This window comes from Rattus norvegicus, chromosome X, assembly GCF_021556685.1.
Source record: "Rattus norvegicus strain SHRSP/BbbUtx chromosome X, alternate assembly SHRSP_T2T, whole genome shotgun sequence".
Taxonomy (NCBI): Eukaryota; Metazoa; Chordata; class Mammalia; order Rodentia; family Muridae; genus Rattus; species Rattus norvegicus.
Genome location: NC_141554.1, coordinates 14,323,198 through 14,338,379, shown reverse-complemented (window position 1 = coordinate 14,338,379; position 15,182 = coordinate 14,323,198). Strand labels below are relative to the sequence as shown.

Genomic DNA, 15,182 nt, shown 5'->3' with positions numbered 1-15,182 from the left:
TTTGGCTTTTTCCTGTGGCGTCCGAGATGTGTGTGCAGAGAGCAGTCTCTTCTGGTTTCCCAGGCTTGTCTGCCTCTCTGAAGGTTTAGCTCTCCCTCCCATGGGATTTGGGTGCAGAGAACTGTTTATCCGGTCTGTTTCCTTCAGGTTCTGGTGGTGTCTCAGGCAGGGGTCCTGCTGCTCCTGGGCCCTCCCCCACGGGAGCCCAGAGGCCTTATACAGTTTCCTCTTGGGCCAGGGATGTGGGCAGGGGTGAGCAGTGTTGGTGGTCTCTTCTGCTCTGCAGCCTCAGGAGTGCCCACCTGACCAGGCGGTTGGGTCTCTCTCTCAAGGGGTCTGGGAGCAGAGAGGTGCTGCGGGCCGGGATCCGCGGGTGTGGAATTCCCTATACTCTCTACTCTTAATATAGTGCTTAAATCTTAACTATACTATAAACAGGGAGAGATAAATAAAAGGGATACAAGTAGGAAAGGAAGAAGTTAAATTATTCCCATTTATAGATGGCACAAACCTACACTTGATTTCACCAGAAAACTGTAAGATCTGACAACTATGTGCCTTAATATAGAGTAGTAGGAAATCTACATAAAATATTACGAGTTTTTATATAACAATAATAAACTTGTCAAGAAAGAAAGAAAAATATCCTACTCAAAGTAACATAAATAAAATACCTTAAATGTGATGATTAAATTAATCGAGGTGGGAAGACCCACCCTAAATACAAATAGTATCATTCTATGGGCTGAATTTCTAGACTGTATAAGCAGGATAAAGATAGCTGAGCATCACCACTCACTCTCTGTCTCCTTACTTTGGATACAATAAACCAGAAATCCCCTGTACCTACTGCATGCGTCCTTCCCTATCATAATGATCTATATCTTTCTGAAAGTATGAGCTCAAATAAACCTTAAGATTCTTTTGACAGGTATTTTGTATAAACAATGAGATAAGTAATTAATGCAGAAATTTGGTACCAGGAGTGGGATAATTGCTATAATAGACCTGACCATATGGTCTTTAGGTCTTTGGAACTGGTCTGCAGAAAGAATGTGGAACAGTTTAGAAACATTGTCTAGAAAAGCCCTTGAATGCTGTTAGCATCTCTTAACTGACCATTCTAGTAGTATCTTAGAAGTCAGGAATGCTTAGAAAATTTTGGACAGTAGAGGCCCAGTTCTTTAAGATTCAAAAGAGAATGCAAGTCTGTAGAGATTTGAGGTAGAGGTCCATTCAGATTATGTTCTGTCAGATGATCTAGCTTCATTTCCTATAACATAAGAAACAACAGAGTGAAGATGCAGATTATGGAATGGGAGACTATCTTTGCTCACTGAACATCATATAAGGTATTAATATCTAGAAATAGAAAAGAACTACAAAAAATTAAACACAAAACAAAGCTTTTTAATTAGTAATGGACTTATTAGCTTTACCTATTTCTAAAGAAAAAACAGAGGCCAAATAAATATTTGTAAAACCAAAAATTACTGTAGCCATCACAAAACTACAAATTACAATGCCTTGAGAGTCCCTCTTACCCCAGTCAGAATGCCTAAGATCAAGGGAAAAAATAACGATGGATGTTAGTGTGACTATAACTGGTAGAACCACTATAAAGATTGATATTAAGGGTTCTCAAAAGCCTTAAGATAGAATGAGCATATAAGTCAAATATAAAATTCTTGGATATATGCCCAAAGGCTAATAAGTCTTACTGAGGAGATACTTGTATATCCTCATTTAGTGCTACACTATTCACAATAGGTTAGAAATAAAAGCAGCTTAGATGTCCATTGCACACATAAACACAAACACACACACACACACATACACACACACTGTGCGATGTTATTCAGGCATAGAGAAACATGAAAACATGACATTTTCAGAGAAATGAATGGACCTGGAAGCCATCATATTAATCAAAATAAGTCAGGCTTAGAAATAAGGACAAGAACTAGTAGAGACCATATCCAGTAGATAAACACAGCCCCTGGTTGAAGGGTTGGGCCTCCTACCCACCTCAAAAATATTAATCCACAATTTCTCCAGTCAAAAGGTAATACATGGACAAAGAGTAGAGCAGAAACTGAAGGCAAGGCCATCCAGACTGCCCCACCTAGGGATCCATCCCATCTGCAGACATTATTGCTGATCCCAAGAAATACTACTGACAGAAGCCTGGTATAGCTGTCCCTTGAGAGAATCTGACAGAGCTGGTTCAACACAGATGTGGATGTACACAGTCAAACATCAGACTGTGTGTGGGGACCCCAAAGGAGAAGTTAGGGCAAGGACTGTAAGAGCTGAAGGGTTTTGTATCCCCATGGGAAGATCAAAAATATCAACTAACTAGACGCCCCCAAAGCTCCCAGGAACTAAACCACCAATCAAAGAGTATACATGGAAGGACCCAAGATTCTAGATGGATATGTAGCAGAGGATGGCCTTATCTGGCATCACTGGGAGGGGAGCTCCTTGGTCTTATGGAAGGTTGATGACCCAGGGTAGGGGAATGCTAGGGTGCTGAGGCAGGAGTGGGTGGGTGTATGGGGGAGCACCCTCATAGAGGCACAAGGAGGGGGAGAGGAAACTGGGAAGGGGGATGACATTTGGAATGTAAATAAATAAAATAACCAATAAAAACGAAGAAAAAAACAATAAATCCATTCACAATTGGCCTTTTATTTAAAAAAAAAAGAGGAAAAGAGGGAAAAATAAATAAATAAATCTCAGCTATACAGTGGTCACAGATTATAAGATATGTTTTATATGGAAGGTAATTACAAGAACAAGATATATTAAGAGAAGTGGGCAGGGCAAGAAGATTTAAAAAGAAAGTTGTATGGAAATGGAGAATGGTGAAGAAGAAGTGAATGGTGGTATGGCAGGGAAGAAGAGTGGGGAACTGGGATAAATAAGAACAAGTATTAGGAGAGGGCGGGAGAGGAGGAATGTGGGATGGGGGTTTTGTGGGTAGGTAACGCAGAAGTAGGATATCATTTGAGATGTAAACGAATGGGAATGATTAATTTAAAAAAAAGAACAAGTATTAAAATAACGAAATCCATTACTTTGTACGCTAACTTATAGCACTGTTTTAAAAATGGAAAGAGAAAAGTTAGACTTTAAGGAAGCACATTGATTAAACAAATCAGACTTTATTAGAACATTCTGAGTCAATGGCTTTCCATTCTATTAAAAACCATCTATTCTCTTAAATTAACTGGCATTTCAGCATATAAAGCTGACTGGTTGAGGAACTGGGTATACAAATTAAGCTATCCTTAGAACAAGCATGCCTCTTCTTCCCATTATACTGCACTTCAGCTTGATTGCACCAGGAAGCTCTAGGTTCAGAGAAAGAACCCATTTCAAATAAAGGTGTAAAAACCATTGAGAAAGGCATCCTCATAACAACTTCTGGTTTACACACGTACTCATGGATAAACACACCAGTACACACATGAATATAACCCCCCACACACACACACTTGAACAATGATATTGTTGCTCTGATTTCCCCCATATTCTTTATTTCTTTATTGGATCAGGTTTTCTAATTGGATTTTTGCCATATAAAAAGATAGAACATATATAAGCTATCTGAGCTAGCAAAGAAGTATAGGGCTGGGGTTGAGAATTATCTCCTTGTCCTCACAAGGACTTAGTTCAAGAACTTGGAAACAGAGGCGTGGTACATTTTGGACCCAATTAGCCTGTCATCTTTGATGTGGGTTCCCCTACACATCAGTCTGACCCTACCCATCTGAGGTTCTACACTCCTACCATCAATAGCAAAGCACTCTTCAATGTACATCTTAGACATAATACCCCAGGTTCTGGGAAGAACTGATCTTTACAAATGTCCTAGAAGCAGCTTTCGTGAGCTCTCTTATATTCCTCTCACAATACTCTTTTACCTTACCTTACCTTATACTTGATTTGCTATATATGATTGCTAAATTATGTCTACCACCAAGACCAAGGCTGTTCTAGGCTATCTCCGTAAGTATTTTGGAAGTTTTACTTTTCTTTCCTATTGTTAGTCTTCAGTGTTGCATTCCCAGAATATTAGTATAAGGACATGAAAGGTGAACACTTTTGGTCCCTGCTTCCAGGGAACACAACCTTCTTTAAACCTTATGTCTATGACAGTCATAAAACATACATGAAAAAATTATTAAATATTGCAGAGAATTATCTTACATATATCCAGCCTCCTCTTATCTCCCTACCCTAACTGTGTCTGTGCCTGTGTCTGTTTGTGTCTGTGTCTGTGTGTGTGTGTGTGTGTGTGTGTGTGTGTGTGTATTCACATTCATGTCTGTGGGTGCAGGTGTTTGTAGATATATTCAAAGATCAGTTGATAACATCTGGTTTCTTGTTCAGTCATTTTTCCACATTTTTTTTTGTTTTTGTGATAGGGTCTCTCGTTGAACCTAAAGCTCACTAGAATAACTGATCAGGAAGACCACTGAATGCTTCTCTCCCTGCCTTTCTAGTACTGGGACTATAGACATTCATATGCTATACACAGCATTTTTATGTGTCTTCTGGAAATCCATACTTGAGTCCTCATGCTTCCTTTGCAAGAGCTTTACCAGTTGAGCTATGGCCTTTTCCTCTTATTCTTCAAAAAGAATTGGACTGGAAAGGTGGCTCAGGGGATAAAATATTTCCTCCTGCAATGTGAGGACCAAAGTTTTGATCATCATAATGCATATAAAAACTGGCTAATATGGCAATCACTTGTAAATCTTGTACTCAAAAGGAAGACACAGGGGATCTCTGGAGTAGGCTGGCTACACAGACTAGTCAGAATCATCTGGCACCAAGTTTAACTAGAGACTGTGAGGACTAAAATGTCGTGAGGAGAGATGTACAAAGATACCTGATGTCAGTGTCAGTCCACTACCTGTATCTGCACACATGTGCGTCCACACACATACAAACACATATACACACAAGCACCATATACATATATACAAAATAAGAACAATAAAATGAACAAGGCTTGAACAAGACCCCTTGTGAAAAGACTAGTTTCAAGCTTTGCTTGAAGATATGAATTGAATTCCCAGTGTAGTAAGAAGAAAATACTATAGGGACCAACAGGAAGGTGATTAAAACAGGGCCACCTTACCTAGGACAGATGGAATAGGGATTTGATAACAAATATTCTAGTAGCCCTTCCTTCACCTTACTGTTAGGAATGAATGGAATTTATTTCAGAAGACTTCACAGAGCTGCCAAGACACCTTTGCACAGGCTACTTTTATAGACTATTTCATTTTAGAGAAGTAAATCTGGCTACATATAGATATTTTCCTATTAACATCAATACATCATTTTAGAAAATAAAAATACACTACATAAAAATGGGAGAATAAGGTACACAATGTTGCAAACTTTCTTTTATTAGACAGATTCCATTAAGATCATTTTAATTCAAATATATGGACTAAATATAAACAAAATCATAGAAACAATTTCTTAGAATACATTGATATACCAGAGCGTAAGTAGCAAATGTGTTGAGAAATAATACACTCCAAACATTAATTCTTGAGATACAAATAGTTATTGTGATTTTCATCTAACAATGGGAGTGGACTATTAAACACCACAAAATGTAGATGAGTCTCAAATTCATTATTCTGAGCAGTAGATGCTAGGCAAAAGAATGCATATTAGGAAGTATTATTTTATTTATGTAAAATTCTAGAAAATTTAATCTGTAGTGTCAGATAATAAGACAGTAATTTTCCCCATACAAGGAGTTAGAAATAGGAAAGAATTGAAGAATCAAAAGGACACAGGAATGTTGAAGAGTTGTGGATATGTTTATTATTTTGATTGTTTATAATTCATTCATATGGCCAAATTATCTAGTACCATATTTTAAATACTTGCAACTTACTGCTTGCCAATTATGTTTCAATAAGCCTGGTGTTAAAAACCTACTCTTTTATTTGTCTTTATCTAATTTTACATCATTTACACGCTAGCCTTTTTTTTTATATTTTTAGTTGTATTTGATAACATCCCAGTTTAATTCACAATCCTTTCTGACATATATCCATATAAATTTGAGGTCCCTTTTCTGAAAATACACTAAAATTATTCATGCTTGCCTGTAACTTTGTAAAATGTTGATGAGAGAACACTTACAAACGCACACCACTATTTAAGCACACTTACTTTCTTTTTAAAAAAGCAAAGTGGCTCAAATAGGAACCAAGCTCAAGACACTACACAAAAACCAAGTGAGATTAAAGGTGTTAACTTCACCAACCTTTTGCTCCCATCTGTTAGTATTTGTTTATCTTTCAGACAGGGACTCACTGTACAGCCCAGGACGGCCTGCTAGATTTCCAGGCCCATCATCACATCCAGAGTCTCCTCTCTCAAATATCTGATCCCTCAGTGTGTCTGGGTTTAAATTCTTCCAGTGTTAAATGAAAGGCTGCCATGGATGGAGATATTGTCATAATAAGAGTCTAGAATAGAGAGTGTAAGGCAAGCAAACAGCACACTGGGTGCTGGCCCTGAACACAGTCAAGTTAGACCAGACTACCCAGGCTCGCTGGGCTCAAAGGCTGATCTGGACCTTGTGGGTCATTCTTACTCTATTGGGTTTTTTTTGTTCCATAGTTGCTTGTTCCACTATTTTGTAATTACGGCAAGGCCAGAGCTTTAGTTAGTTTAAGAATACTTAGCCACATCTCAAATGTCTGACTCAAATGTTTTTATCCTTCTGAACAAATGCCTGATTTCCACCTACAATTATTTTAAAGATAAGTCAGCTGAAAAGAGAGGCGTGATATGGGGCTAAGGACTGCCACCACCCTTGGGCACAGCACTGAGGAGTGAGTTGCTCAGTGGTGGTGGTTAGGACCAGGTAGTGAGTCTTCTCCAGGAAGGCCTTGCAGCACCTAAGGTATTGCTGGTTCACCACCTCGAAGTCAGAGTCATTGCCATAATAGGGATCTTCAATAATGAGTTGTTTCTGTGGATCATAGCTCCCAAGTAGCTCAGTTTTAGCTCTGCAGTTTTTAACTTGATTACTTTTTCTATTCAGATCTCTCAGATTGCTTTCATCCATACACAGTATATAATCGAATGTGGCAAAGTCTTCTCTTGCAATCTGCAGTGCAATGTGTTGCATGTGGATGCCATGTTTTTTCACGCAGTGCTGCCCTCGATAGTCAGGGGGGTTCCCCACTTCATAGGTGGATGTAGCCACACTGTCTATCCTCCAATTATCTGAAACGTTTTCATCAATTACCAATTTTCTGAACACTGCTTCTGCAATGGGTGACCGGCAAATGTTACCGAGACACACGAACAGCATTGACTTGGACCCAACCTCTGCCATGTTTCGGTGCAGACCCTGGCGCCCAGAAACTGTGTAGAGCACATGCTAGCTTTACATGCCGATTTTGTCCCTTTTCAGTGTCTTTTTCACAGATATTCAGATTCGACTAACTGTGTTTCAAATGTATGTTTTTTTTAATTAATTTTTTGATGGATGGCACAAAGAATCTTTATTTTTTGTTTGATTCTCTTGAAACTAGTTTTTACTATAATTTTATTTTTCTTGGATATTTTATATATTTACATTTCAGATGTTATCCCCTTTACTCCCTCTCACATACCTCTTCCCCATTCCTCTGTTTCTATGACGATGCTCCCACTCCCACTTTCCAACCTCACCGCCCTGGGATTACCCTACATTGGGGAAACAAGCCTTCACAGGACCAAGGGCTTTTCCTCCCATTGATGCTAGTCTATGCCATCCTCTGTCATATATGTGGCTGGAGTCATGGGTCCCTCTATGTGTGCTCATTGCTTGGTGGTGTAGTCCCTGGGAGGTCTTGTGGGGTTTGGTTGGTTGATATTCTTCACTTATTCATCTTACATCCCACTTACTGCCCCACTCCTGGTCAACCCCCTCCTACAATCCTTCCTCCAACCCTCTCTCCTTTGCTGAGTGGGTGGGGCTTCCCTGGGTATACCCCACTGGCATTTTGAGTTTCTGTAAGGTTAGGTGCTTCATCTCCCACTGAGGCCAGACAGCGCAGCCCAGCTAGAAGAACATATCCCATGTATAGGCAACAGCTTTTGGGATAACCTCCATTCCAGTTGTTCAGGCCCACATGAAGACCAAGCTGCACATCTGGTACATATGTGTGAGGAGGACTATGTCCAGCACATATTTGCTCTTTGGTTAGTGATTCAGTCTCTGAGAGCCACAAGGGTCCAGGTTAATTTACTCTGTTGGTCTTCCTGTGAAGTTCCTATCCCATTTGGGGCTCACAATCCTTTTTCCTATTCTTTGATAAGAATCCTCTATCCACTGTTTGGCTCTGGGTGCCTGCATTTGTCTTAGTCAGTTGCTGAGTGGAGCCTCCCTCAAGACTCCTGTCTGCAAGCATAAGGGAGTATCATTAATAGTGTCAGGGATTGGTTATTGTCTGTGGGGTGTGTCTTAAGTTGGACCAGTTATTGGTTGGTCATTCCCTCAAATGGTATCATTTCCATTTGAGAATCAATAGAATCCTTTGAGAACTACTAGAATGGTTTGAGAATCATTAGGTCTTCCTGTGCTCTACAAAATTGGGAAATCATAATGAAATGGATGATTTTCTAGAGAGATACTGCTTACCAAACTTGTATCAAGATCAGGTAAACCATTTAAACAGCCCTACAAATCCCTAAAAAAATGGAATGTTACTTGAGACCTCTTATACGTGATATTTTGCTTTTAAGTGCTACAAATCTTTAAATATTCAAAATATTGTGTGTGTGTGTGTGTGTGTGTGTGTGTGTGTGTGTGTGATTTATGTCTAGAATATATAATATATAATTCACTCTAGAAGGTTAAGCCAAAGAAGTATGATCTGGCACAATTTACTTACATTTGTAAGTTGGATGCAGCAGAGAACAGAGCCTGAGGCTACTAATGCTTATTGACTTGCATTTCCTATTCCAGGGAGCAGGGAAGGAACAAAGAGAGCAGAGTTGAAAGGGAGAACAAACATTATCCAACACCAGCTAAGAGCCACAGAATGCTAGGTGAGGGGAACTTGACCCCCGAGGAGATGCCTACAGAAATTCTTAGGGACTTTACTGGGCCTATTCTGTGGATGAAAAGGAAAGATTTATCTACTGGCTGTCATTTCCCATGAGCAAACAGGTTCCTCTACGGATTTTTATTTGTCTGAGTATCTGGATTATGAAGGCAGCAGTAAGGGCATAGGACAGAGGACAAAAAAGAGAGACTTCAGATTCTAGCAGGAGGTAATACATTATTGGAATATCTTGAAAAAGAGCCTCCTGATACACAGCTATATTTTTGCCACAACAGCTGAGAAGATAAAAGGACTGTGAAGCCAAGATGGTTTCAAATGATCTATCAGAGCTAATTGTTACATATCGGTTTTGTGTATCTGTTTTAGTTGTTTTTTTAATACCAACTAGAAAATGGAGTAAATCCATAAGGATTTTTGTTTTTCTACATCCCATGTACTATCTATATGTAACTGAAAGATAACCTTATTCAACATATCATTCTATGGTTTTGTTTCACATGAGTACTCTTTTAATCACTCTTTTGGAACTCATTCCTGGGAGACACTAGTGATTGGATCACTTTTATAAACTACTGATTTTACTCTATCCTACCCTAATCAAAGAACACCTGGAATTGGTAACGGACTACCCAGAAATAGAACCCTTGGGAGGGAAGAAAACCCAGCATTATTAGAAGATCCCAAGTGATTGCAATGTATAGCCAAGGGAGTGAAAAATTGAGTTTTTCAATCTCTAAAATACAAATACTACTTAGATATTCTCTCTCTCTCTCTCTCTCTCTCTCTCTCTCTCTCTCTCTCTCTCTCTCTGCTGACATAAGTATTACAGCCCTAAGTGAAAGATTTTACCAACAATCTGACCAACCTGAGTAGCATTTCCCCCTTAAGCATTTGAGAATGAAGTCCTGGCTGATGGCCTGATGGAAGCTTTGTGAAAACCAGTTCATACAAGACTTGGTTCCTGACTCACAAAACCCATGAATACCCATGAATACACACACAGACACACACACAGACACACACACAGACACACACACACAGACACACACACCACATACACACACACCACACACACACACACACACACCACACACACACACACACACACACACACACACGATGTTTTAGTTTGGCAAGTGTGTTAGATTTGGGAAGTAGTAGTGTTATTGGTAACCCACTAGAGCTGACCACTCCAACACAGTTTATAGCTGTAACTACACTAAAATGCTTAGGGACCTAGGTGTGTCCCCCAAATGGTCAGAACATGGAGTTTTTAAAAGCAGAAGCCACATCCTGGCATCTTGATTGACATCTGTGGGGACTAGAGTTGGCAGAGGGGTACACTCACAAAAGTCAGCAGCTAGAGCAGGAAATTGAACAGACACTGAGATACTTAGCTACAGTGCTTTCTGTACAGACAGGCAGTTCAGCAGAAGCTAAGTTAGCTAAGACATCCTCACCTTGGGTTCTAAAATGGACCTGGGTAATTTTCCATGGGATTCCCCATCAATGAGTTAAATTCTAGTTAAACTTGAAATGGTTCTATCAAGAATCAAGATGGACAAACCATTGTATCGCCCTGCACTGTCACACGTAGGTGTAGATTTACATATGTCCTTAAAAAAAAAGAGTGTCCCCTCAAGATGTCATTAGTTTGGTTAATGAGGTCAGTATAGCAAACAGATTTTTTCAGATTTTTATTTTATTTTTATGGGTACAACATTTTGTTTGAATGTATTACTATGCATCATATATGTGTCTGATGTCCGCAGAGACAGGGGTATATTGAATGCCCTGGAGCTAGAGCTATAGTAGTGGAAGGCTTCATATACATGTTGGGAATTGAACCCAGGTCCTCTGCAAGAGCAACAAATGCCCTTGACAAATGAACCATCTCTCTGGTCCTATAAACAAACTTTCTTTCACCTCTACCTACAACTCCAAGATGTTCAAGGCTTCCTTTCTGATATCTGTTGGGTGTGTTTGTGTGTGTGTGTGTGTGTGTGTGTGTGTGTGTGTGAGAGAGAGAGAGAGAGAGAGAGAGAGAGAGAGAGAGAGAAAGAGACAGAGACACAGAGAGACAGAGAGACAGAGAGACAGAGACAGTAACAAAAACATAGAGACAGAGACACACAGACAGGGGGCAGAGGTGGAAGAGAATATCTACTACCACTACTTTGCTTGACTAGAATAATCTTTTCTACATTCCAAATATTAATCTTTTACCCACAAAGATGCTTCTCTTTACAACAAATGGGGATCATCACAGAATCCTGCAGCTAGACACAATGCAGAAATCAATCGATCATCAGGAGTGCAGCCCCAGTGGATACGTATACATCATAACTCATACATTTATGGCTCAAGAAACACTGAGGAAGGAGGGGGCAGAAGAACAGCAAGAGCCAGAATTCTAGGAAGTCCATTGTGAAGCAATCTCTGCTAGAAATGGTTGCAAAAACAAGACTGGAACAACAGCAGTATCCATGACTATGTTAACATGGAAGGGGCAAAATGCAAGGACAATGAGGTTAGAAGCTCACTCTCCACTGCTACCTACAAAGAAGCAAGTTTACATGAATCTCCCAGCTAAGAAGAAAGTAAAATCTGACAATAACTACAGGAATTTAGAAAGGAAGTCTTCCTTAGTGGAGATTGAGATGAAACTCTAGTTCTGAATGACACTTTGATACCACCCCTGGAAGACCATAAGTGGGTGATCAATTTTGAATAATCCTCTTAACTCTGACCTATAGAAATAGAGAGAGCAAATGCTTACTGGTCAGGTGGGCATGTCCAAACTGTGACCTACATGCCATATATGGCAGAGTATAGCTATGAATGTGGCCTGACACAAAATCATGAGGTCACTTCAAATATCACATTTTCAAAATTTTATGTCATGATTCTAGAATATGAACTTTATAAATGATAGTGCTCTTTTATTGTAGTTTGTTACATAGGAATAGAAAACTAAATATTTTGATACTAGAATGGGGATATTTCTATGATAAATGTGTAAGCAAGGGTGGCCAGTGAAAGAACATGAAGAAACATGGTGAAAAAAGCCTTAATTGCCTCGGCTGAATTGTTTGAACTCTAGAATTAGAAATTGCTGGTAAGAGCTCAAAGTAAACAAAATGTACTAATTAGAAGTTGAAGAAATGGGAACCCTTGCTAAGCCAGTCTTCTGAAGCTATGAAAATGTGGTATCTGCTTATCCAGCTATGAGGTTTACAAGTGACATGTTAAAGACAGTACCTATCTTCCTTATAGGAAAATTCAAGGAGAGATAAAGAAATAAAAACAGGACAAAACATTAACATGGATTTATGATTTGGAAAGTCTGTTCTTTTTAGATGGCAAAGGGTACCAAAATAATGATATCTTATTCCTGTGGAAATGAAGTTAATGTGTGTACAGCCTCTTGCTGAAATCTCAGCAAACCCAGGGACAGAGTATGTCAGTACATAAAGAATCCCTTATGCAGACTGAGGGTATGTCACACAGGTAATCCCCTCAGGAATAGCTAGAAGGTTGAATTGTAATGTACCTTTTAACAGGAGCTCAAGAATTTATTGGAAAGTATTTTCTTGGAAAAATCTATATGTGCCTTTTACTAATAAAGAAGTGAGTACCAAGATGAACAAGTGGTTTAGCAGGTAAGAACACTTGCTGCTCATTCAAAGGACCTGGGTTTAGTTCCTAAGACCCACTTGACAGCTCACTGAAACTCCAGCTCCAATTGATTGAATGTTCTATTCTGGCATCCACAGTCATCAGGTATACAGATGATTCATAGACTTACATGTAGGCAGAGCACTTATATACATTTAAGAAGCAAATACCAAAAAAGCCATCACGAAATCATCACAATGATTTTGAGAAAATCACTTCATAGGAAGCACAGGAATTGAATTGAAAGAGACAAACAGTACAAAATGAATGAAGGGAGACTGTTGTATTGCCAAATTCATGCCAGCAGAAAGGAGGCTGAGGGAAATAATTAGCTACCAACCATGTTTTCTTTCATGAAAAAGGAAGATGATTCAGCACCGAGCCATAGGCACAGGGGATGTAGGTTCTTCCCAGGCAAGAAAAGCAATTCTTGGACCTTGAAACCAAATGAAACTACACTAAATATTTCCTGGCTCCCTTTCAGAGTTTCTATGGACCATTAACTGCCTTTTACTTTTCCTTTCTCCTGTTTGAACTGGAATGTGTGTAATGGTTGCGCCATGCTTTGCTCATTATTGTATGTTGGTGTTCTGGAGACCAGCAATTTATCTCTTTGGTTTCCTAAATACTCCACTGGAGAGAAACTATGTTCCTATACAGAAGCCAATACATGACCACCACCACCAACCTGGAAACCTCATTTACATGTGGCTGTGTGTTGGAAGATGAGATTTAGAATTTAGGCTGACTCTGTCATGAAACCGTTAGACAATTTGATATACACAAAAGATGCATGAAACAGCAGGGCATATCAGGAAGACTGTGGCAGATCAACTTTAACATACATGCCACAATCTCTACCTCCTTATGTGTTTGCTTTTAGATAATCTCATCACCTTGGATGCAGATTAAACCTGTAAATCGCATTTAAGGAACAGAAAGCTGGATAGGTAATATATCGATACTTCCAAAATTGCACTATATTACACAAGATACCTTTTGTTTGGGGGTTGAAAGTCCCTGGGTTTCTATATAACTTTTCCATACACTATTCATTTTGCTTAAACCTGCTTCCAACCACTTATTTCCAACCATCCCTTTCAAGTGTGAACATTTTGGCTCCCCATCTCTACTTTCATTTTATGCATACTTTACTGTCTCCTCCCCTTTAGTGTTATTCACCACCAGTGTTACCAATTTCTTTCCATTGTTAGGTTCTAAAAAGCAAGGTGCAAGCCTACAGATACAAAGGAGTAAACTCTGACAACTGGAGGGCTTTAAATCAGATCCTCTCCAGTTAAGTCCATGATGAAATCCCAGTCTTCACTGATAACATGACATTATAAAACCTACAGAAGAAGAACGAGTTACATTGTGTGTCAATCCTGACCTCTAGAAGTTTTGAGGTAATGAACATGTGCTGTTTTTCAGTACCAAATTTGTGATTGTTGTGTATAAATAACTTTAGACTTTTCATCATTTGTATTTTACCATCCCTATTTAGCTGAACCATAGGTAAAATATGAAAACATACTTTACTTCTATTTGAAAATGTTTATTTCAGCTTCATTAATATTTCCACATTGTATATCTGGACAGTGGAAGTTGAAATTGGTTCTTAAATTTTTGAAAACATTGGATTGATCTGTAACTTTTGTCAACATTCACATTTTGATTGGACTCCAGTCCTAGAGTATGTGATACATCATGCCTGGGTTAAGGCTCCCCAATCTGCATGTTCAATCAGATCTAAGATAATACTGATGCTGTGACTGTAGCAGCAACACTTTAAAAACATATGCTATAGAGCAGTCTTACTAGAGTTGTTCCCATGGCTTTTGTGAGATACGTTTTTTTTTTTCTTACAGTTTTCTCTGACCCTTTTCACATGATGATTGATATTGTTAGCTGCTGGAATTTCTAGGTTCTGGCAGGCAGTTGCCATGGCAACTCATGTGCATGGTTGCCTTGTGCCTGGGGGCCTGTGTGAAGATGGCATCAGATGAATCACTGGCATATGTGACCTGTAAGTGGCACCAATGTTTTTCTCAAGTTGCATGTTTCCTTTGGTGACCTTATTCTCGGTCCCTTCATTTTTTGGTAATGTCCTTTAGAGTGTTCCTTAAAATTTTTCTTTATAAAATGATAATAGCCAAACGGTATGCTATATCATTCTGCAGATTTACAAAACAGTCAGTTTATCTTGTAGCACAAAGTTATATTTTATTTTAATAACAATGCTGGGAGATATTCTATATAGGCATATTAATTTCATCTACAAAGAGTGAACTGAAAGCTCAAAGACATAAGTAGCTAGCTGGGGCCCAAAATTCGCTTATTCTGGCCCACAGCTCCCTGCTCCTAAACCCCGTGAGAGAGAGAGCTCATCACCCAGACAGG

The 15,182-nt window shown here is 39.1% G+C and overlaps 1 pseudogene; it reads right to left on the bottom strand.

Moving 5' to 3' along the window:
* Positions 1-6,811: 6,811 nt before the first annotated feature.
* On the bottom strand, positions 6,812-7,411 carry Acp1l1 (acid phosphatase 1 like 1; annotated as a pseudogene).
* Between the last annotated feature and the right edge of the window lie 7,771 nt (positions 7,412-15,182).